The 23660-nt window shown below is 41.4% G+C and overlaps 1 long non-coding RNA gene across 1 annotated transcript in view; it reads right to left on the bottom strand.

Moving 5' to 3' along the window:
• Nucleotides 1–15527: 15527 nt before the first annotated feature.
• The window catches only part of LOC139762809 (uncharacterized), a 171212-nt gene continuing 163079 nt past the window's right edge, over nucleotides 15528–23660 (bottom strand). The window contains exon 3 of the long non-coding RNA XR_011715843.1: nucleotides 15528–15719. This is a non-coding gene — a long non-coding RNA (uncharacterized lncRNA). The remainder of the gene's footprint in view (nucleotides 15720–23660) is intronic.

The raw sequence follows: 23660 nt of genomic DNA, 5'->3' as shown, positions 1-23660 counted from the left end.
ACCCCGCCACACATGAAATAACAACCACCTCCCCCTCATATGTGCGAGCTAGCGCTAGGAAAAGACAACAAAGGCCACATTCGTTCACACTCAGTCTCTAGCTGTCATGTAATAATGCACTGAAACCACAGCTCCCTTTCCACATCCAGGCCCCACACAACTTTCCATGGTTTACCCCAGACGCTTCACATGCCCTGCTTCAATCCATTGACAGCATGTCGACTCCGGTATACCACATCATTACAATTTACTCTATTCCTTGCACGCCTTTCACCCTCCTGCATGTTCACGCCATGATCACTAAAAATCTTTTTCACTCCATCTTTCCACCTCCAATTTGGTCTCCCACTTCTCCTCGTTTCCTCCAACTCTGACACATATATCCTCTTTGTCTATCTTTCCTCACTCATTCTCTCCATGTGATCAAACCATTTCAAAACACCCTTTTCTGCTCTCTCAACCACACTCTTTTTATTACCACACATCTCTCTTACCCTATTATTACTTACTCGATCAAACCACCTCACACCACATACTGTCCTCAAACATCTCATTTCCAGCACATCCACCCTCCTGCGCGCAACTCTATCCATAGCTCACGCCTCGCAACCATACAACATTGTTGGAACCACCATTCCTTCAAACATACCCATTTTTGCTTTCCAAGATAATGATCTCGACTTCCACACATTCTTCAATGCTCCCAGAATTTTGGCCCCCTCCCCCACCCTATGATTCACTTCCGCTTCCATGGTTCCATCCGCTGCCAAATCCACTCCCAGATATCTAAAACACTTCAATTCCTCCAGTTTTTCTCCATTCAAACTTACGTCCCAATTTATTTGACCATCAACCCTACTGTACCTAATAACCTTGCTCTTATTTACATTTACTCTCAATTTTCTTGTTTCACACACTTTACCAAACTCAGTCACCAGCTTCTGCAGTTTCTCACATGAATCAGCCACCAGCGCTGTATCATCAGCGAACAACAACTGACTCACTTCCCAAGCTCTCTCATCCACAACAGACCGCATACTTGTGCCTATTTCCAAAAGTCTTGCATTTACCTCCCTAACAACCCCATCCATAAACAAATCAAACAACCATGGAGACATCACACACCACTGCCGCAAACCTACATTCACTGAGAACCAATCACTTTCCTCTCTTACTACACGTACACATGCTTTACATCCTCGATATATATATATATATATATATTTTTTTTTCAAACTATTCGCCATTTCCCGCGTTAGCGAGGTAGCGTTAAGAACAGAGAACTGGGCCACTGAGGGACTTCTCTGTTCCTTCTTTTGGAAAATTAAAAAAAATTTAGAGGGGAGGATTTCCAGCCCCCCGCTCCCTCCCCTTTTAGTCGCCTTCTACGACACGCAGGGAATACGTGGGAAGTATTCTTTCTCCCCTATCCCCAGGGATATATATATATATATATATATATATATATATATATATATATATATCTATATATATATATGGGAGGGTATTGATTGAGAGGGTGAAGGAATGTACAGAGCATCAGATTGGGGAAGAACAGTGTGGTTTCAGAAGTGGTAGAGGATGTGTGGATCAGATGTTTGGTTTGAAGAATGTATGTGAGAAATGCTTAGAAAAGCAAATGGATTTGTATGTAGCATTTATGGATCTGGAGAAGGTATATGATAGAGTTGATAGAGATGCTCTGTGAAAGGTATTAAGAATATATGGTGTGGGAGGCAAGTTGTTAGAAGCAGTGAAAAGTTTTTATCGAGGATGTAAGGCATGTGTACGTGTAGGAAGAGAGGAAAGTGATTGGTTCTCAGTGAATGTAGGTTTGCGGCAGGGGTGTGTGATGTCTCCATGGTTGTTTAATTTGTTTATGGATGGGGTTGTTAGGGAGGTGAATGCAAGAGCTTTGGAAAGAGGGGCAAGTATGAAGTCTGTTGGGGATGAGAGAGCTTGGGAAGTGAGTCAGTTGTTATTCGCTGATGATACAGTGCTGGTGGCTGATTCATGTGAGAAACTGCAGAAGCTGGTGACTGAGTTTGGTAAAGTGTGTGAAAGAAGAAAGTTAAGAGTAAATGTGAATAAGAGCAAGGTTATTAGGTACAGTAGGGTTGAGGGTCAAGTCAATTCGGAGGTAAGTTTGAATGGAGAAAAACTGGAGGAAGTAAAGTGTTTCAGATGACTGGGAGTGGATTTGGCAGCGGATGGAACCATGGAAGCGGAAGTGGATCATAGGGTGGGGGAGGGGGCGAAAACCCTGGGAGCCTTGAAGAATGTGTGGAAGTCGAGAACATTATCTCGGAAAGCAAAAATGGGTATGTTTGAAGGAATAGTGGTTCCAACAATGTTGTATGGTTGCGAGGCGTGGGCTATGGATAGAGTTGTGCGCAGGAGGATGGATGTGCTGGAAATGAGATGTATGAGGACAATGTGTGGTGTGAGGTGGTTTGATCGAGTAAGTAACGTAAGGGTAAGAGAGATGTGTGGAAATAAAAAGAGCGTGGTTGAGAGAGCAGAAGTGGGTGTTTTGAAATGGTTTGGGCACATGGAGAGAATGAGTGAGGAAAGATTGACCAAGAGGATATATGTGTCGGAGGTGGAAGGAACGAGGAGAAGTGGGAGACCAAATTGGAGATGGAAAGATGGAGTGAAAAAGATTTTGTGTGATCGGGGCCTAAACATGCAGGAGGGTGAAAGGAGGGCAAGGAATAGAGTGAATTGGATCGATGTGGTATACCGGGGGTTGACGTTCTGTCAGTGGATTGAATCAGGGCATGTGAAGTGTCTGGGGTAAACCATGGAAAGCTGTGTAGGTATGTATATTTGCGTGTGTGGACGTATGTATATACATGTGTATGGGGGTGGGTTTGGCCATTTCTTTCGTCTGTTTCCTTGCGCTACCTCGCAAACGCGGGAGACAGCGACAAAGTAAAAAAAAAAAAAAAAAAAAAATATATATATATATATATATATATATATATATATATATATATATATATATATATATATATATATATATATTATCCCTGGGGATAGGGGAGAAAGAATACTTCCCACGTATTCCTTGCGTGTCGTACAAGCGACTAGAAGGAGAGGGAGCTGAGGGGGGCTGGAAATCCTCCCCTCTCATTTTTTTTTTAATTTTCCAAAAGAAGGAACAGAGAAGGGGGCCAGGTGACGATATTCCCTCAAAGGCCCAGTCCTCTGTTCTTAACGCTACCTCGTTAATGCGGGAAATGGCGAATAGTATGAGATTTTTTTTTTTTTTTGCTTTGTCGCTGTCTCCCGCGTTTGCGATGTAGCGCAAGGAAACCGACGAAAGAAATGGCCCAACCCACCCCCATACACATGTATATACATGTATATAATGTATATAATGCACAAAAGTGATCACTGTTATTTCATGAAGAGTAGAAAGTGAAGAGGTTCTTTTCCCTATTAACAACATAACCAGTAATAATTTCATTACACAGAAACATTCAATTTACAGACAATACCTTGGATTGATTAAATTGTCTAAGGAACATAGACCATTTCTACCCCTGAAAGGCAACATCTGATAAGGTAGATAAAGACCATTATGATTGATTAACAGTTCATGGCAAAGAAACTAGCCATTGTAATTTTAAAGGTGTGAGCTTATATATTAGATACACAAAATGTAAAACTCCTTACATCTTACAAGTGGCTTTCCATCTAAAGACAGGAATTATACTTTGCTTGTTTTTCATTTTGTAGACAGAAATGGTCTCAACCCTGTTATACAGATTCAGCAATATTCCATAGATGAGCACTGTCACTAAGGGATGAAAATACAAACAGGAATTCTACTATTACTAATCTAGTATGATAAGACCATGACAAATTCACATCTGACAATGAAGTGCCTAAAAAACATGATTTACCTGAGAGAATTTATATTTTCCATGGAAAAATGCAATTTTTGCCCATACTTTGCTGATACACTTGCCTGAATAACTCAGTATAGCAATGTATGCCAAAGGCAAAAGTCTTAACTAGAAACCTAGTCACATATCACTACAAGTCATTTTTACCCATAAAAGGTTATCCAAAATTAAGGTGAATACTAGTAATACAATATTTACTTTGTCGCTCTCTCCCGCATTAGCGAGGTAGTGTAAGGAAGCATTGCCCAACCCATCCACATACACACGTATATACATACACATCTACACAAGCAAATATACATATATATACACACAGACATATACATATATACACATGTACATAATTCATACTGTCTGCCTTTATTCATTCCCATCGCCACCCTGCCACACATGAAATAACACCCCCCTCCCCCCGGCATGTGCGCGAGGTAGCGCTAGGAAAAGACAACAAAGGCCACATTCGTTCACAGCCTCTAGCTGTCATGTATAATGCACCGAAACCACAGCTCCCTTTCCACATCCAGGCCCCACAGAACTTTCCATGGTTTACCCCAGATGCTTCACATGCCCTGGTTCAATGCATTGACAGCACGTCGACCCCGGTATACCACATCGTTCCAATTCACTCTATTCCTTGCACGCCTTTCACCCTCCTGCATATTCAGGCCCCGACCACTCAAACTTTCCACCTCCAATTAGGTCTCCCACTTCTCCTCGTTCCCTCCACCTCTGACATGTATATCCTCTTGGTCAATCTTTCCTCACTCATTCTCTCCATGCGACCAAACCATTTCAAAACACCCTCTTCTGCTCTCTCAAAAACACTCTCTTTATTACCACACATCTCTCTTACCCTATTATTACTTACTCAATCAAACCACCTCACACCACATATTGTCCTCAAACATCTCATTTCCAGCACATCCACCCTCCTGCGGACAACTCTATCCATAGCCCACGCCTCGCAACCATACAACATTGTTGGAACCACTATTCCTTCAAACATACCCATTTTTGCTTTCCGAGATAATGTTCTCAACTTCTACACATTCTTCAACGCTCCATGAACTTTCGCCCCCTGCCCCACCCAATGATTCACTTCTGCTTCCATGGTTCCATCCGCTGCCAAATCCACTCCAAGATATCTAAAACACTTCACTTCCTCCAGTTTTTTTCCATTCAAACTTACCTCCCAATTGACTTGTCCCTCAACCCTACTGTATCTAATAACCTTGCTCTTATTCACATTTACTCTCAGCTTTCTTCTTTCACACACTTTACCAAACTCAGTCACCAGCTTCTGCAGTTTCTCACTTGAATCAGCCACCAGCTGTGTATCATCAATGCAAAACAACTGACTCACTTCCCAAGCTCTCTCATCCATGACAGACTGCATACTTTCCCCGCTTTCCAAAACTCTTGCATTCACCTCCCTAACAACCCCATCCATAAACAAATTACACAACCATGGAGATATCACACACCCTAACGCAAACCAACATTCACTGAGAACCAATCACTTTCCTCTTTTCCAACATGTACACATGCCTTACATCCTTGATAAAAACTTTTCACTGCTTCTAACAACTTGCCTCCCACATCATATATTCTTAATACCTTCCACAGAGCATCTCTATCAACTCTATCATATGCCTTCTTCAAATCCATAAATGCTACATACAAATCTATTTGCTTTTCTGAGTATTTCTCACATACATTCTTCAAAGCAAATACCTGATCTACACATCCTCTACCACTTCTGAAACCACACCGCTCTTTCCCAATCTGATGCTCAATCAATACCCTCCAATATAATTTCCCAGGAATACTCAACAAACTGATACCTCTGTAATTTGAGTACTCACTTTTATTCCCTTTGCCTTTGTACAATGGCACTATACAAGCATTCCGCCAATCCTCAGGCACCTCACCATGAGTCATACATACGTTAAATAACCTTACCAACCAGTCAACAATACAGTCACCCCCTTGTTAATAAATTCCACGAAAATGCCATCCAAACCTGCTGCCTTGCTGGCTTTCATCTTCTGCAAAGATTGTACTACCTCTTCTCTGTTTACCAAATCATTTTCCCTAACCCTCTCACTTTGCACACCACCTCGACCAAAACACCCCATATCTGCCACTCTATCATCAAACACATTCAACAAACCTTCAAAATACTCACTCCATCTCCTTCTCACATCACCACTACTTGTTATCACCTCCCCATTTACCCCCTTGACTGAAGTTCCCATTTATTCCCTTGTCTTACACACTTTATTTACCTCCTTCCAAAACATCTTTTTATTCTCCTAAAATTTAATGATACTCTCTCACCCCAACTCTCATTTGCCCTCTTTTTCACCTCTTGCACCTTTCTCTTGACCTCCTGCCTCTTTCTTTTATACATCTCCCAATCATTTGCATTATTTCCAAATGCCTCTCTCTTCTCTTTCACTAATAATCTTACTTCTTCATCCCACCACTCACTACCCTTTCTAATCAACCCACCTCCCACTCTTCTCATGCCACAAGCATCTTTTGCGCAATCCATCACTGATTCCCTAAATACATCCCATTCCTCCCCCACTCCCCTTACTTCCATTGTTCTCACCTTTTTCCATTCTGTACTCAGTCTCTCCTGGTACTTAATTACACAAGCCTCCTTCCCAAGCTCACTTTGATTAGTAATAAAAACACACATGAAATATACTGAGTAAGAGCAGCAAATAAGTGAACCCAGTTATCATTTTGCTGTGCGTAAGTGAAATTTGAAAACAAATGCACAAAAAAGTACGAGAAAAGTACATGTTGATAAGTATACACAATAACATAAGAGCTGCAGTTTGAGGAGATTACAAATGTCTACAAATGCGCATTTACGTGAGAGAAGTTTTTCAACTCAACTTTTTGTTTGTGGTACACAACAAAGCACGGTGGGGGGGACGTCACTTGGACACCTTTACAGAAACTCGCGGTCTGTGTACGTTTATATGCACATTTACCTTTCTTTGAATGCTGGGATGGCCATATTGTATAAAATACATAATTTGGCTTTATTTTTCATGTCTTTAAACTGTGAGGTAACAGTTTCTTATTCTATCTACTTTAAACTGGGAGGTAACATTTCTCTGTTATTCTATTTAGTCTCTAAGGGCTCTTCACTCCTATGTTGCCTAGAATAGGTTATTAAATGACCTTCCTACATACCAGTAACCACTTTTCTTCTAAAAGATCTTAGATCAGGTTACTGGTTTGTAGCAAATATGAGAATTCACAAGTTTCAGTACCAAAAAGCCACAGGGTTTGATACCATTTCCTTCATCTTGTGCCTACAGGGCGACATTGCACTGCCTATAGTGAAGTAACGGATGAATAACTTGGCTTATTTGTGTAACATTGCACTGCCTATAGTGAAGTGACGGATGAATAACTTAGCTTATTTGTGTAACAAACTTGGTGAAGCGTGAGGAAGAGAAAACAGCAAAGCAAAGCCAATGAGGTGAAATACTACGAATTCTCACAGGTTTGGTCACTACATCTACAGAAACACAAAGAACTCAGAATGAAGGTCCAAAGGAAGGCAACAAAGGTGGTATAAGAATTAAGAATACTATGCCAGAAGGAAAGGCTAGAGGCTTTAAATTTACCCGACTTAGAAAAAAAAAAGTTATCAAAAGAGATCAATGTAGTAGACAGTGGACAGTTATTTGAGAGATGTAGGGAGAGAGCAAGCAGGAGACATAATATGAAATTAGGTAAGAAACTTATGAAGAATGGTAGATAACCAGAAAAGATTGACTAAGAACATGGTTAATGCAAATGGCATACATCAATTTAAGAGGACGTATGAAAGGAGAGAACATACAATAAATGGGGCTCACCAAATGTAGAACTCCCTCCACATACAGTACAAATATATAATTATCTTTAACCCTTTATGTTCTCTCCCGTAGAAGTAATAGAGGATGTATGTGAGAAATACTTGGAAAAAAACAGATGGATCTGTATGTGGCATTTATGGATCTGGAGAAGGCATATGATAGGGTTGATTGCAGTGCTACATGGAAGGTAAGTTGCTAAAAGTAGTGAAAATTTTTTACCAAGGATGTAAGGCATGTGTACGAGTAGGAAGAAAGCGATTGGTTCCCAATAAATGCAGGTTTGTGGCAAGAGTGTGTGATGTCTCCATGGTGTTTAATTTGTTTATGGATGGGGTTGTTAGGGAGGTGAATGCAAGAGTTTTGGAAAGAGGGGCAAGTATGCAGTCTGTTGTGGATGAGAGAGCTTGGGAAGTGAGTCAGTTGTTGTTCGCTGATGATACAGTGCTGGTGGCTGATTCGGATGAGAAACTGCCGAAGTTGGTGACTGAGTTTGGTAAAATGTGTGAAAGAAGAAAGTTGAGAGTAAACGTGAACAAGAGCAAGGTTATTAGGTTCAACAGGGTTGAGGGACAAATGAATTGGGAGGTAAGTCTGAATGGAGAAAAACTGGAGTCAGTGAAGTGTTTTAGATATCTTGGAGTTGACTGACCAGTGGATGGAAGCATGGAAGCAGAAGTGAGTCACAGGATGGGGAGGGGACGAAAGTTCTGGGAGCGTTGAAGAATGTGTGGAAGGCGAGAACGTTAACTCGGAGAGCAAAAATGGGTATGTTTGAAGGAATAGAGGTTCCAGCAATGTTGTATGGTTGCGAGGCATGTGCTACAGATAGGGTTGTGTGGAGGAGGGTGGATGTGTTGATAATGAGATGTCTGAGGACAATATGTGGTGTGAGGTGGTTTGATCGAGTAAGTAATGAAAGGGTAAGAGAGATGTGTGGTAATAAAAACGGTGTGGTTGAGAGCGCAAAAGAAGGGGTGTTGAAATGGTTTGGTCACATGGAGAGAATGAGTGAGGAAAAATTGACGAAAACGATATATGTGTCAGAGGTATAGGGAACAAAGAGAAACAGGAGACTAAATTCTAGGGGAAAGGATTTTGAGTAATCGGGCCTGAACATATAGGAAGGTGAAAGGTGTGCAAGGAACAGAGTGAATTGGAATAAGTGGTATACCAGGGTCGACGTGCTGTCAATGGATTGAACCAGGGCATGTGAAACGTCTGTGGGGCCTGGATGCGGAAAGGGAGCTGTGGTTTCGGTGCATTACACATGACAGAGTCTGAACAAATGGGGCTTTTTTGTCTGTTCCTGGCTCTGCCTTGTTGGAGGAGGAGAAGGGGGGGGGATGCTATTTCGTGTGTGGGAATGGATGAAGGCAGCAAGTATGGATAGGTGCATGAGTCTATATGTATATGTCTGTGTATGTGTATGTATGTATATGTGCAGGTGTGGGCGTTTATGTATATAGTGTATGTGGGTGGTTTGGGCCATTCCTGGTCTGTTTCCTTGCGCTACCTCACTAATGCAGAGGACAGTGGTTAAGTATAATAAATAAAAATAAAATGGTGGTGGGATGAAGAAGTAAGATTCTTATTGAAAGAGAAGAGAGAGGCGTCTGGACGATTTTTGCAGGGAAGTAATGCAAATGACTGGGAGATGTATAAAAGAAAGAGGCAGGAGGACAAGAGAAAGGTGCAGGAGGTGAAAAAGAGGGCAAATGAGAGTTGGGATGAGAGAGTATCATTAAACTTTAGGGACATTAAAAGTTTTGGAAGGAAGTAAATAAAGTGCGTAAGACAAGAGAACAAATGGGAACATCGGTGAAGGGGGCTAATGGGGAGTTAATAACAAGATGTGGGAAGTGAGGAGATGGCGTAAGCATTTTGAAGGTATGGTGATGGTGTTTGATGATAAAGTGGCAGATATAGGGTTTTTTGGTTGGGGTGGTGTGTGAAGTGAGGGGGGTCAGGGAGAATGGTTTGGTAAACAGAGAAAAGGAAGTGAAAGCTTTGCGGAAGATGAAAGCCAGCAAGGCGGCGGGTTTGGATGGTATTGCAGTGGAATTTATCAAAAAAGGGGGTGACTTGTGTTGTTGACTGGTTGATAAGGATATTCAAAGTATGAATGGTTCATGGTGAGGTGCCTGAGGATTGGCGGAATGCACGCACAGTGCCATTGTAAAAGGGAAAGGGGATAAAGGTGAGTGTTCAAATTACAGAGGTTTAAGTTTTTTTTAGTATTCCTGGGAAATTTCTGGGAAATTATATGGGAGGGTATTGATTGAGAGGGTAAAGGCATGTACAGAGCATCAGATTGGGGAAGAGCAGTGTGGTTTCAGAAGTGGTATAGGGTCTGTGGATCAAGTGTTTGTTTTGAAAAATGTATGTGAAAAATACTTAGAAAAATAGATGGATTAATACTTAGCATTTATGGATCTGAAGAAGGCATATGATAGAGTTGATAGAGATGCTTTGTGGAAGGTATTAAGGGTACATGGGGTGGAAGGTAAGTTGCTAGAAACAGTGAAAAGTTTTTAACAGGGATGTAAAGCATGTGTACGAGTAGGAAGAGAGGAAAGTGATTGGTTCCCAGTGAATGTCTGTCTGCATGATGTCTCTATGGTTATTTGTTTATGGATGGGGTTGTTAGGGAGGTGAATGCAAGAGTTTTGGAGAAAGGGGGAAGTATGCAGAAAGTTGTGGATGAGGGAGCTTGGGAAGTGAGTTAGTTGTTGTTCGCTGATGATACAGCACTGGTGGCTGATCTGGGTGAGAAATTGCAGAACCTGGTGACTGAGTTTGGTATAGTGTGTGAAAGAAGAAAGCTGAGAGTAAATGTGAATAAGAGCAAGGTTATTAGGTACAGTAGGGTTGAGGGTCAAGTCAATTGGGAGGTAAGTTTGAATGGAGAAAAACTGGAGGAAGTGAATTGTTTTAGATATCTGGGAGTGGATTTGGCAGCGGATGGAACCATGGAAGCGGAAGTGAGTCACAGGGTGGGGGAGGGGGAGAAAGTTCATGGAGCCTTGAAGAATGTTCGAGAACATTATCTCAGAAAGCAAAAATGGGTATGTTTGAAGGAATAGTGGTTCCAACAATGTTGTATGGTTGCGAGGCGTGGGCTATAGACAGAGTTGTGCGGAGGAGGGTGGATGTGCTGGAAATGAGATGTTTGAGGACAATATATGGTGTGAGGTGGTTTGATCGAGTAAATAATAATAGGGTAAGAGTGATGTGTGGTAATAAAAAGAGTGTGGTGAGAGAGCAGAAAGAGGGTGTTTTGAAATGGTTTGGTCACATGGAGAGAATGAGTGAGGAAAGATTGACCAAGAGGATATATGTGTCAGAGGTGGAGGGAACAAGGAGAAGTGGGAGACCAAATTGGAGGTGGAAAGATGGAGTGAAAAAGATTTTGATCGATTGGGACCTGAACATGCAGGAGGGTGAAAGGCATGCAAGGAATAGTGTGAATTGGAACGATTTGGTATACCGGGGTCGACGTGCTGTCAATGGATTGAACCAGGGCATGTGAAGCGTCTGGGGTAAACCATGAAAAGTTTTGTGGGGCCTGGATGTGGAAAGGGAGCTGTGGTTTCGGTGCATTATATATGACAGCTAAAGACTGAGTGTGAATGAATGTGGCCTTTGTTGTCTTTTCCTAGCACTACCTCGCGCACATGCGGGGGGGAGAGGGTTGTCATTTTCATGTGAAGCGTCTGGGGTAAACCATGAAAAGTTTTGTGGGGCCTGGATGTGGAAAGGGAGCTGTGGTTTCGATGCATTATATATGACAGCTAGAGACTAAGTGTGAATGAATGTGGCCTTTGTTGTCTTTTCCTAGCACTACCTCGCGCACATGCGGGGGGAGAGGGTTGTTATTTTCATGTGTGGCGGGGTGGCGACGGGAATAAGGGCAGACAGTATGAATTATGTACATGTGTATATATGTATATGTCTGAGTATACATATGTATACGTTGAGATGTATAGGTATGTATGTGTGCGTGTGTGGACGTATGTATATACATGTGTATGTGGGCGGGTTGGGCCATTCTTTCGTCTGTTTCCTTGCGCTAATTCGCTAAACACGGAACACAACGACAAAGTATAATAAATAAATAGATAGTATATATGTGTATGTCTGTGTATGTATATGTTGAAATGTAAAGGTATGTATATGTGCGTGTGTGGGTGTTTATGTATATACATGTGTATGTGGGTGGGTTGGGCCATTCTTTCATCTATTTCCTTGCGCTACCTCACTAACATGGGAGACAGCGATAAAGTATAATAAATATATAAATAACATACACATACGCAGACATTACATACATACACATGTACATATTCATACTTGCTTGCCTTCATCCATTCCTGTCACTACCCCACACCACAGGAAAACAGCATCGCTATCCCCTGCTTCAGCAAGGCAGCACCAGGAATACAGACAAAAAAAAACATTTGTTCACACTCAGTCTCTAGCTGTCATGTAATAATGCACCGAAACCAAAGCTCCCTATCCACATCCAGGCCCCACACAACTTTCCATGGTTTACCCCAGATACTTCACATGCCCTGATTCAGTTCTCTGACAGCACGTCGACCCCAGTATACCACATCGTTCCAATTCACTCTATTCCTAGAGAACCTCACAACCTCCTGTATGTTCAGGTCCCGATCGCTGAAAATCCTTTTCACTCCATCCTTCCACCTCCAATTTGGTCTCCCACTTCTCCTTGTACCCTCCACTTGTGCAACATATATCCCCTTTCTTAATCTTTCCTCACTCAGGAATACTTCAATAATCCAAGAGAATCACTCTTCCCTAAGCAATTCTCTTTCAACATACTCAGTGGACCTCTTATTTCATGTCCAGTGCACTGTAGGACTCGCGCACTACATCTCTAATGGCAAACATTGCCAAAGGCAGACCCTTATTCCAGTCTACTGACAATTCCTTACAATACATTCTCAAAGTATTTTTCAAAGTCTGATGGAATCTCTCTCTACAACTGCCAGGCTCTGTGGGAGGTGAGCACTTGACATCTTGTGTGTTATATGTAACTCCTTTAATACTTTCTTGAACATTCCTGGCGTGAAATTACTTCCTTGGTCTGACAATATTATTTCAGGCATACCCATCCAGGAGAAATATTTCACTAACTCTATCAAAATATTTTGAGAATGTATGCTACGTAATGGTACTGCTTCTGGTAAACTGGTAGATGCACACATTAATGTAAATAAATACTGATTTCCTTTCCATGTTTTTGGTAGAGGACCTACACAATCAATTACAATTTTTGCTCAAAGGTGTACAAAAAGCAAGAATTGGCTGCAATGGTGCTGGCTGCATAGTCTGGTTGGGTTTACTTTATGACATCATTCACAAGTCTTACAATACTGGGAGTCATCTCTCTTCATATAATCTATCATTTATCTTCCTAACTCTCAAATGTCCAGACAAACAAGAACTATGAGATCAAGCAGTAAGAAATACCCTATAATTCTTTGGAATAACCATCTGCTTTCTGACCTGCCAGTCATCAGATGCTGGAACATGAGTAGGCCTCTACTTTCTCATTAACACACCATTTTGAAGATAAAATCCAACTGACAAGTCACACTCTCCCATTTCTAGCAGCTTCACTCCATCATTCTTTCAAACTCTTATCACCCATCTATGACTCTGGCAACTCTTTCCTTGTCCACAACATGTGGAAATACATCAATTTTCAATTCCAGAGTGCTCTTCTCATTTCCAAATTCTACTGCATTATCTCTAGTGACATCCTCTTCATTAAATAATTTACCAAAATCATACTCAACTTCTTTTCCTCTCTTTAAAATTGACCTGGTCACAACACAAGCTGGATAAACCATTTCACTAAACTGTACATTACTATCAGTCTGATTCTCTACAGTTTTATCTGTCATGTGGTTCACCTCTACAATAGTCTCAACATCAAATGGATGACTGCTCATAACTGGCTCTGGGATTAATTTGTCAGTCAAACCATTCTCCAGTAGCATGTGTACTCCAGGCACAGGAAATTCCTCACATATCCCAACTGTTACATGGCCACTCACAAAAACACTCTCAAGATTTACATAATGCATTGGGATAAGCTTGCCTAACCATAACCCTTTTACATTCATTTTTTTTTCCTCTGAGTAAGACGTCTTTACAAGTCAACTCTAATACATCTTTCAAAATTAAACTCTGACTTGCTCCAGTATCACTCGATATCAAAAATTTCTTCTCATGACTCTCTTTAATCCCCATCTTTCCTTCAGTAATATATGGCCATAAATTTCATATTTTGGTTTATTCACATTATACTCATTACTTCTTACATCACTAATATCCCGTTTCTGTTCTCAAGCAACAGTAAATCCCACAGTCTTTGGTGATTTTTGACATTTGATATTTAGCATGACCCAATTCTCCACATCCCAGACATTTCATTCATGGTCTTTCCTGTCTACTAACATAAGGGTTATGACTACACTGAGGTCTTGAATACCTGGATATTGTGTTTGGAATCTATTCCCCACATTTTGTGGCTCATAGTTATGTGATCCTTCCACAAAATAATGTTGACGAGGCTGTGGAACATTTGAATAGTGTGGATATTCATAAGGTTTGTCACAATACTGTCTATTAGTCTATCATATGATACTTTGTTTCCTTGTTATTCCTTTCTTATAATACATATTAGCTAATTCTTATCATACATATTAGCTAATTCTTATCATACATGTCAGCTAATTCTAACTGGTTAGCTATCCTGGTTACTTCCATCACATTTTCCACTCTTAATTTTGCATGTTTCATAATATATTTCAGGTTATATACCACTTCTGTTCCAACAGGATTATTTGTCTCTGTTTCTCCTTTGTCTCTGCTTCCTCAGACTTACACCAACTACCGAATATCATTCCACATTCTCTAACCATCTCCAAATATCATTCCACATTCTCTAACCATCTCCAAAATGAGTTCATCCACTCTATTCTTGACGTCCCTAAACCTTCCCCAGTACGTAGTCTTCGATACTGCTTCCTTAGCAGCCATATAATCTACTGATTCCATCATACTAAGACATGCATATGCCTCTCTAGCCTTACCCTTAAAATTGACTCAGCACCATCATAGCCCACTCACTTTCATCCCATTCTTCAATTGTTGCAAGTTGTTCAAATTGAATAAAAAGAAAGTCCTCAGCTTCTATAACCTCAGGTAACTGACTTAACACTTGTCATCTTTATCTCCAATTCTTCTTCTTGTACCTGTTCTCTCCTCTATTTCTAATTTCCTCAAGTCTTACCTTTTTATCTGCTTCTAGTTGCACTTACTAAAGTTCAAATTCTATCCTTAGTCTCTCCATGGCAACTCTTTCACTCACTCTGTCCCTCATTATCACCACCACTTGCAACATCTTCAAACTCCTTCAACATTGATTAGGACACCAACTGATCAACCAATTCTCTCCACATGTCACCTTTTGGCATTTGTCCATTAGAGAAGTTCCATATTTATCTGCCACCTGGTTGCTTCAGTTCACCTTTATGACACTGGTACAGAAAATGTATATATATCCTGAGTTTCACTAAACTTCTTATCATTATCTACCAAGTTGAAACACAATGTATACCCAAATAGGAACACTTACCAGAGAAATCTTCTCCATAGATTTCAAGAGAGCACAGTTGAGTACTTACCCACAACACTTGAGTACAACTTGAATTACATTTGTACACTTGGTATCAGCTCGCAGTACACGTGGTCTGACATCATACTTCCTGGAGTGCAGGTTTCACAGTCAGCTGCCAGACAGCAGGGTCCCCATGTTACGTACTCCCTCCATCATTACTTTCAAGGGTGTATAATCAGTCTGGAGGCCCAGTGAAACAGATGTCTGAAATAAAGGCTTCTATTAGCAAAGAGATCTGGGCTAGACACAGATTGTCTTACTAACTGGCTAGGCTTCTCTTAAGATAAATTTGGGCTAGACACAGATTGCCTTACTATTTGGTTAGGCTTCTCTTAACAGATAAATTTGGGCGAGACACAGAATCCCTGACTATTTGGCTAGGCTTTTGTTAACAGAAAAACTTGGGCTAGACACACATTGCCTGACTATCCAGCAGGGCTTTTTTTAACAGTGAGATTCGAACTAGACACAGATGCCCTATGACGTCAGGCTGTTAGATATATGAATATACATCCTTTTCTTTCTTATACATTGGGTCAAACACCAAACACGGGGGTAAAAAGTTACAAATATATATATATATATATATATATATATATATATATATATATATATATATATATATATATATATATATATATATTTTTTTTTTTTTTTTTTTTCTTTTTCTTTCTTTCATACTATTCGCCATCTCCCGCGTTAGCGAGGTAGCGTTAAGAACAGAGGACTGGGCCTTTGAGGGAATATCCTCACCTGGCCCCCTTCTCTGTTCCTTCTTTTGGAGAAAAAAAATATATTTACTATAGCAAAAATAAACATGGGATCTCCCTCTGTGAACATGAAAATACAATTTCGTCTTAATACATGGATCTCCCTCTGTTTTACTTAACAAATCTTAGGCAAATATACTGGCCTTGATTTCATAGCATATTTCATATAGCTGAAATGTGTACAGATTAACATTATAAATTTACACAACAGCGTTGTATCATTTCATCTTAAGGCCATTTTATATAGAGAGGGAACTAGATTGATAATGTAAATATGGCAACACGTTTTCTATACTTGAATACAATTTATCTATTTTTTAATTTATTTTGCTTTGTCGCTGTCTCCCGCGTTTGCGAGGTAGCGCAAGGAAACAGACGAAAGAAATGGCCCAACCCACCCCCATACACAATGTACACACACACACGCAAATATACATACCTATACATCTCAACGTACACATATATATACACACACAGACACATACATATATACCCATGCACACAATTCACACTGTCTGCCCCTATTCATTCCCATCGCCACCTCGCCACACATGGAATACCATCCCCCTCCCCCCTCATGTGTGCGAGGTAGCGCTAGGAAAAGACAACAAAGGCCCCATTTGTTCACACTCAGTCTCTAGCTGTCAAGTAATAATGCCCGAAACCACAGCTCCCTTTCCACATCCAGGCCCCACACAACTTTCCATGGTTTACCCCAGACGCTTCACATGCCCTGATTCAATCCAGTGACAGCCCGTCAACCCCGGTATACCACATCGATCCAATTCACTCTATTCCTTGCCCTCCTTTCACCCTCCTGCATGTTCAGGCCCCGATCACACAAAATCTTTTTCACTCCATCTTTCCACCTCCAATTTGGTCTCCCACTTCTCCTCGTTCCCTCCACCTCCGACATATATATCCTCTTGGTCAATCTTTCCTCACTCATTCTCTCCATGTGCCCAAACCATTTCAAAACACCCTCTTCTGCTCTCTCAACCACGCTCTTTTTATTTCCACACATCTCTCTTACCCTTACATTACTTACTCGATCAAACCACCTCACACCACATATTGTCCTCAAACATCTCATTTCCAGCACATCCACCCTCCTGCGCACAACTCTATCCATAGCCCACGCCTCGCAACCACACAACATTGTTGGAACTACTATTCCTTCAAACATACCCATTTTTGCTTTCCGAGATAATGTTCTCGACTTCCACACATTCTTCAAGGCTCCCAGGATTTTCGCCCCCTCCCCCACCCTATGATTCACTTCCGCTTCCATGGTTCCATCCGCTGCCAGATCCACTCCCAGATATCTAAAACACTTTACTTCCTCCAGTTTTTCTCCATTCAAACTTACCTCCCAATTGACTTGACCCTCAACCCTACTGTACCTAATAACCTTGCTCTTATTCACATTTACTCTTAACTTTCTTCTTTCACACACTTTACCAAACTCAGTCACCAGCTTCTGCAGTTTCTCACATGAATCAGCCACCAGCGCTGTATCATCAGCGAACAACAACTGACTCACTTCCCAAGCTCTCTCATCCCCAACAGACTTCATACTTGCCCCTCTTTCCAAAACTCTTGCATTCACCTCCCTAACAACCCCATCCATAAACAAATTAAACAACCATGGAGACATCACACACCCCTGCCGCAAACCTACATTCACTGAGAACCAATCACTTTCCTCTCTTCCTACACGTACACATGCCTTACATCCTCGATAAAAACTTTTCACTGCTTCTAACAACTTGCCTCCCACACCATATATTCTTAATACCTTCCATTTATTTCCGATTATCACGTTTTGTCTTACATTTCTTTTATTCTTACATTAATTGCAATAATAGTTAAAAGCTTTTAGGTAGTAAAAGCTTTGCGGAAGATGAAAGCCGGCAAGGCAGCAGGTTTGGATGGTATTGCAGTGGAATTTATTAAAAAAGGGGGTGACTGTATTGTTGACTGGTTGGTAAAGTTATTTAATGTATGTATGACTCATGGTGAGGTGCCTGAGGATTGGCGGAATGCGTGCATAGTGCCATTGTACAAAGGCAAAGGGGATAAGAGTGAGTGCTCAAATTACAGAGGTATAAGTTTGTTGAGTATTCCTGGTAAATTATATGGGAGGGTATTGATTGAGAGGGTGAAGGCATGTACAGAGCATCAGATTGGGGAAGAGCAGTGCGGTTTCAGAAGTGGTAGAGGATGTGTGGATCAGGTGTTTGCTTTGAAGAATGTATGTGAGAAATACTTAGAAAAGCAAATGGATTTGTATGTAGCATTTATGGATCTGGAGAAGGCATATGATAGAGTTGATAGAGATGCTCTGTGGAAGGTATTAAGAATATATGGTGTGGGAGGCAAGTTGTTAGAAGCAGTGAAAAGTTTTTATCGAGGATGTAAGGCATGTGTACGTGTAGGAAGAGAGGAAAGTGATTGGTTCTCAGTGAATGTAGGTTTGCGGCAGGGGTGTGTGATGTCTCCATGGTTGTTTAATTTGTTTATGGATGGGGTTGTTAGGGAGGTAAATGCAAGAGTCCTGGAAAGAGGGGCAAGTATGAAGTCTGTTGGGGATGAGAGAGCTTGGGAAGTGAGTCAGTTGTTGTTCGCTGATGATACAGCGCTGGTGGCTGATTCATGTGAGAAACTGCAGAAGCTGGTGACTGAGTTTGGTAAAGTGTGTGGAAGAAGAAAGTTAAGAGTAAATGTGAATAAGAGCAAGGTTATTAGGTACAGTAGGGTTGAGGGTCAAGTCAATTGGGAGGTGAGTTTGAATGGAGAAAAACTGGAGGAAGTGAAGTGTTTTAGATATCTGGGAGTGGATCTGGCAGCGGATGGAACCATGGAAGCGGAAGTGGATCATAGGGTGGGGGAGGGGGCGAAAATTTTGGGAGCCTTGAAAAATGTGTGGAAGTCGAGAACATTATCTCGGAAAGCAAAAATGAGTATGTTTGAAGGAATAGTGGTTCCAACAATGTTGTATGGTTGCGAGGCGTGGGCTATGGATAGAGTTGTGCGCAGGAGGATGGATGTGCTGGAAATGAGATGTTTGAGGACAATGTGTGGTGTGAGGTGGTTTGATCGAGTAAGTAACGTAAGGGTAAGAGAGATGTGTGGAAATAAAAAGAGCGTGGTTGGGAGAGCAGAAGAGGGTGTTTTGAAATGGTTTGGGCACATGGAGAGAATGAGTGAGGAAAGACTGACCAAGAGGATATATGTGTCGGAGGTGGAGGGAACGAGGAGAAGAGGGAGACCAAATTGGAGGTGGAAAGATGGAGTGAAAAAGATTTTGTGTGATCGGGGCCTGAACATGCAGGAGGGTGTAAGGAGGGCAAGGAATAGAGTGAATTGGAGCGATGTGGTATACCGGGGTTGACGTGCTGTCAGTGGAGTGAATCAAGGCATGTGAAGCGTCTGGGGTAAACCATGGAAAGCTGTGTAGGTATGTATATTTGCGTGTGTGGACGTGTGTATGTACATGTGTATGGGGGGAGGGTTGGGCCATTTCTTTCGTCTGTTTCCTTGCGCTACCTCGCAAACGCGGGAGACAGCGACAAAGTATAAAAAAAAAAAAAAAATTACTATTAATCTATTACAGTCTATTAAACAATATCTCATATCATAACATACGAAAATAAGATTCCTCAGACTATAATGTACCCTGGTTGACGTAACATAGAAAACGGAACATATTATTCCTTCAATCAAACAGAAAATGGAATGGATAACTCAAACAATTAGAGATAAAGAAGGGGCGATAACTGAACATAAAGTATCGCTATCCAGCGGGCTTTGGGGATGAATTTTGTAATGCAATCAATATTTCTCTTATTATATTTTAGCGGTGGATTTGCTAATTATTGGGAGGTCCAAATTACGAGCCATCACGAGAGCCCTTGAATACATTCCACAACCCTAACATATATAAGTACTACTACTTTTTACCTAATAAGTTCCTTATTAACTCACCTTGATCACCCTAACTTATCCTAACACTATATAAGTACTACTACTTTTTACCTTATAAGTTCCTTACTTACTCACCTTGATCACCCTAACTTATCCTAACACTATATAAGTACTCCTACTTTTCCCTTATATGAGTAATATAAATATAATATAAATATAATATATAATGAGTAATGTGGCAGTTGAGGAATAATTGGTGTACCTGGGGTTCAGTGTTGTAAATGGAAATGGTGAAGAGCTTGTAGATATATGTGCTAAAAAAGGACTGATGATTGAGAATACCTGGTTTAAAAAGCGAGATATACATAAGTATATGTATGTAAGTAGGAGAGATGGCCAGAGAGCGGTATTGGGTTACGTGTTAATTGATAGGCACGCGAAAGAGAGACTTTTGGATGTTAATGTGCTGAGAGGTGCAACTGGAGGGATGTCTGATCATTATCTAGTGGAAGCTAAGGTGAAGATTTCTAGAGGTTTTCAAAAAAGAAGAGAGAATGTTGAGGTGAAGAGAGTGGTGAGAGTAAGTGAGCTTGGAAAGGAGACTTGTGTGAGGAAGTACCAGGAGAGACTGAGTACAGAATGGAAAAAGGTGAGAACAAAGGGCGTAAGGGGAGTGAGGGAGGAATGGGATGTATCTAGGGAAGCAGTGATGGCTTGCGCAAAAGATGCTTGTGGCATGAGAAGCGTGGGAGGTGGGTTGATTAGAAAGGGTAGTGAGTGGTGGGATGAAGAAGTAAGATTATTAGTGAAAGAGAAGAGAGAGGCATTTGGACGATTTTTGCAGGGAAATAATGCAAATGAGTGGGAGATGTATAAAAGAAAGAGGCAGGAGGTCAAGAGAAATGTGCAAGGGGTGAAAAAGAGGACACATGAGAGTTGGGGTGAGAGAGTATCATTAAATTTTAGGGAGAATAAAAAGATGTTTTGGAAGGAGGTAAATAAAGTGCGTAAGACAAGGGAAGAAATGGGAACTTTAGTGAAGGGGGCTAATGGGGAGGTGATAACAAGTAGTGGTGATGTGAGAGGGAGATGAAGTGAGTATTTTGAAGGTTAGTTAAATGTGTTTGATAAGAGTGGCAGATATAGGGTGTTTTGGTCGTGGTGGCGTGCAAAGTGAGAGGGTTAGGGAAAATGATTTGGTAAACAAAGAAGAGGTAGTAAAAGCTTTGCTGAAGATGAAAGCCGGCAAGGCAGCGGGTTTAGATGGTATTGCAGTGGAATTTATCAAAAAAGAGGGTGACTGTATTGTTGACTGGTTGGTAAGGTTATCTAATGTATGTATGACTCATGGTGAGGTGCCTGAGGATTGGCGGAATGCTTGCATGGTGCCATTGTACAAAGGCAAAGGGGATAAGAGTGAGTGCTCAAATTACAGAGGTATAAGTTTGTTGAGTATTCCTGGTAAATTATATGGGATAGTATTGATTGAGAGGGTGAAGGCATGTACAGAGCATCAGATTGGGGAAGAGCAGTGTGGTTTCAGAAGTGGTAGAGGATGTGTGGATCAGGTGTTTGCTTTGAAGAATGTATGTGAGAAATACTTAGAAAAGCAAATGGATTTGTATGTAGCATTTATGGATCTGGAGAAGGCATATGATAGAGTTGATAGAGATGCTCTGTGGAAGGTATCAAGAATATATGGTGTGGGCGGCAAGTTGTTAGAAGCAGTGAAAAGTTTTTATTTAGGATGTAAGGCATGTGTACGTGTAGGAAGAGAGGAAAGTGATTGGTTCTCAGTGAATGCAGGTTTGTGGCAGGGGTGTGTGATGTCTCCATAGTTATTTAATTTGTTTATGGATGGGATTGTTAGGGAGGTGAATGCAAGAGTGTTGGAAAAGGGGGCAAGTATGCAGTCTGTTGTGGATGACAGACCTTGAGAAGTGAGTCAGTTGTTGTTTGCTGATGATACAGCGCTGGTGGCTGATTCGTGTGAGAATCTGCAGAAGCTGGTGACTGAGTTTGGTAAAGTGTGTGAAAGAAGAAAGGTGAGAGTAAATGTGAATAAGAGCAAGGTTATTAGGTACAATAGGGTTGAGGGACAAGTCAATTGGTGGGTAAGTTTGAATGGAGAAAAACTGGAGGAAGTGAATTGTTTTTGATATCTGGAAGTGGATTTGGCAGCGGATGGAACCATGGAAGAGGAAGTGAATCATAGGGTGGGGGAAGGGGCGAAAGTTCTGGGAGCGTTGAAGAATGTGTGGAGCTCGAGAACATTATCTCGGAAAGCAAAAATGTGTATGTTTGAAGGAATAGTGGTTCCAACAATGTTGTATGGTTGCGCGGCGTGGGCAATGGATAGAGTTGTGCGGAGGAGGGTGGATGTGCTGGGAATGAGATGTTTGAGGACAATATATGGTGTGACGTGTTTTTATCGAGTAAGTAATAATAGGGTAAGAGTGATGTGTGGTAATAAAAAGAGTGGTTGAGAGAGCAGAAGAGGGTGTTTTGAAATGGTTTGGTCACATGGAGAGAATGGGTGAGGAAAGATTGACAAAGAGGATATATGTGTCAGAGGTGGAGCGAACGAGGAGAAGTGGAAGACCAAATTGGAGGTGGAAAGATGGAGTGAAAAAGATTTTGAGTGATCGGGGCCTGAACATACAGGTGGGTGAAAGGCGTGCAAGGAATATAGTGAATTGGAACGATGTGGTGTACCGGGGCCGACGTGCTGTCAATGGATTGAACCAGGGTATGTGAAGCGTCTGGGGTAAACCATGGAAAGTTCTGTGGGGCCTGGATGTGGAAAGGGAGCTGTGGTTTCGGTGCATTATTACATGACAGCTAGAGACTGAGTGTGAACGAATGTGGCCTTTGTTGTCTTTTCCTAGCGCTACCTCGCACACATGTGGGGGAGGGGGCTGTTATTTCATGTGTGGCGGGGTGGCGAAGGGAATGAATCAAGGCAGACAGTATGAATTATGTACATGTGTATATATGTACAAGTCTGTGTGTGTATATATATGCATACGTTGAGATGTATAGGTATGTATATTTGCAAGTGTGGACGTGTATGTATATTCCCTCCACCTCTGACACATACATCCTCTTGGTCAATCTTTCCTCACTCATTCTCTCCATCTGACCAAACCATTTCAAAACACCCTCTTCTGCTCTCTCAACCACACTCTTTTTATTACCACACATCTCTCTTACCCTATTATTACTTACTCGATCAAACCACCTCACACCACATATTGTCCTCAAACATCTCATTTCCAGCACATCCACCTTTCTCCGCACAACTCTATCCATAGCCCACGCCTTGCAACCATATAACATTGTTGGAACCGCTATTCCTTTAAACATACCCTTTTTTGCTTTTCGAGATAATGTTCTCGACTTCCACACATTCTTCAAGGCTCCCAGGATTTTCGCCCCCTCCCCCACC

This window comes from Panulirus ornatus, chromosome 44, assembly GCF_036320965.1.
Source record: "Panulirus ornatus isolate Po-2019 chromosome 44, ASM3632096v1, whole genome shotgun sequence".
Lineage (NCBI taxonomy): Eukaryota > Metazoa > Arthropoda > Malacostraca > Decapoda > Palinuridae > Panulirus > Panulirus ornatus.
This window is presented reverse-complemented; position numbering and strand designations above follow the sequence as displayed.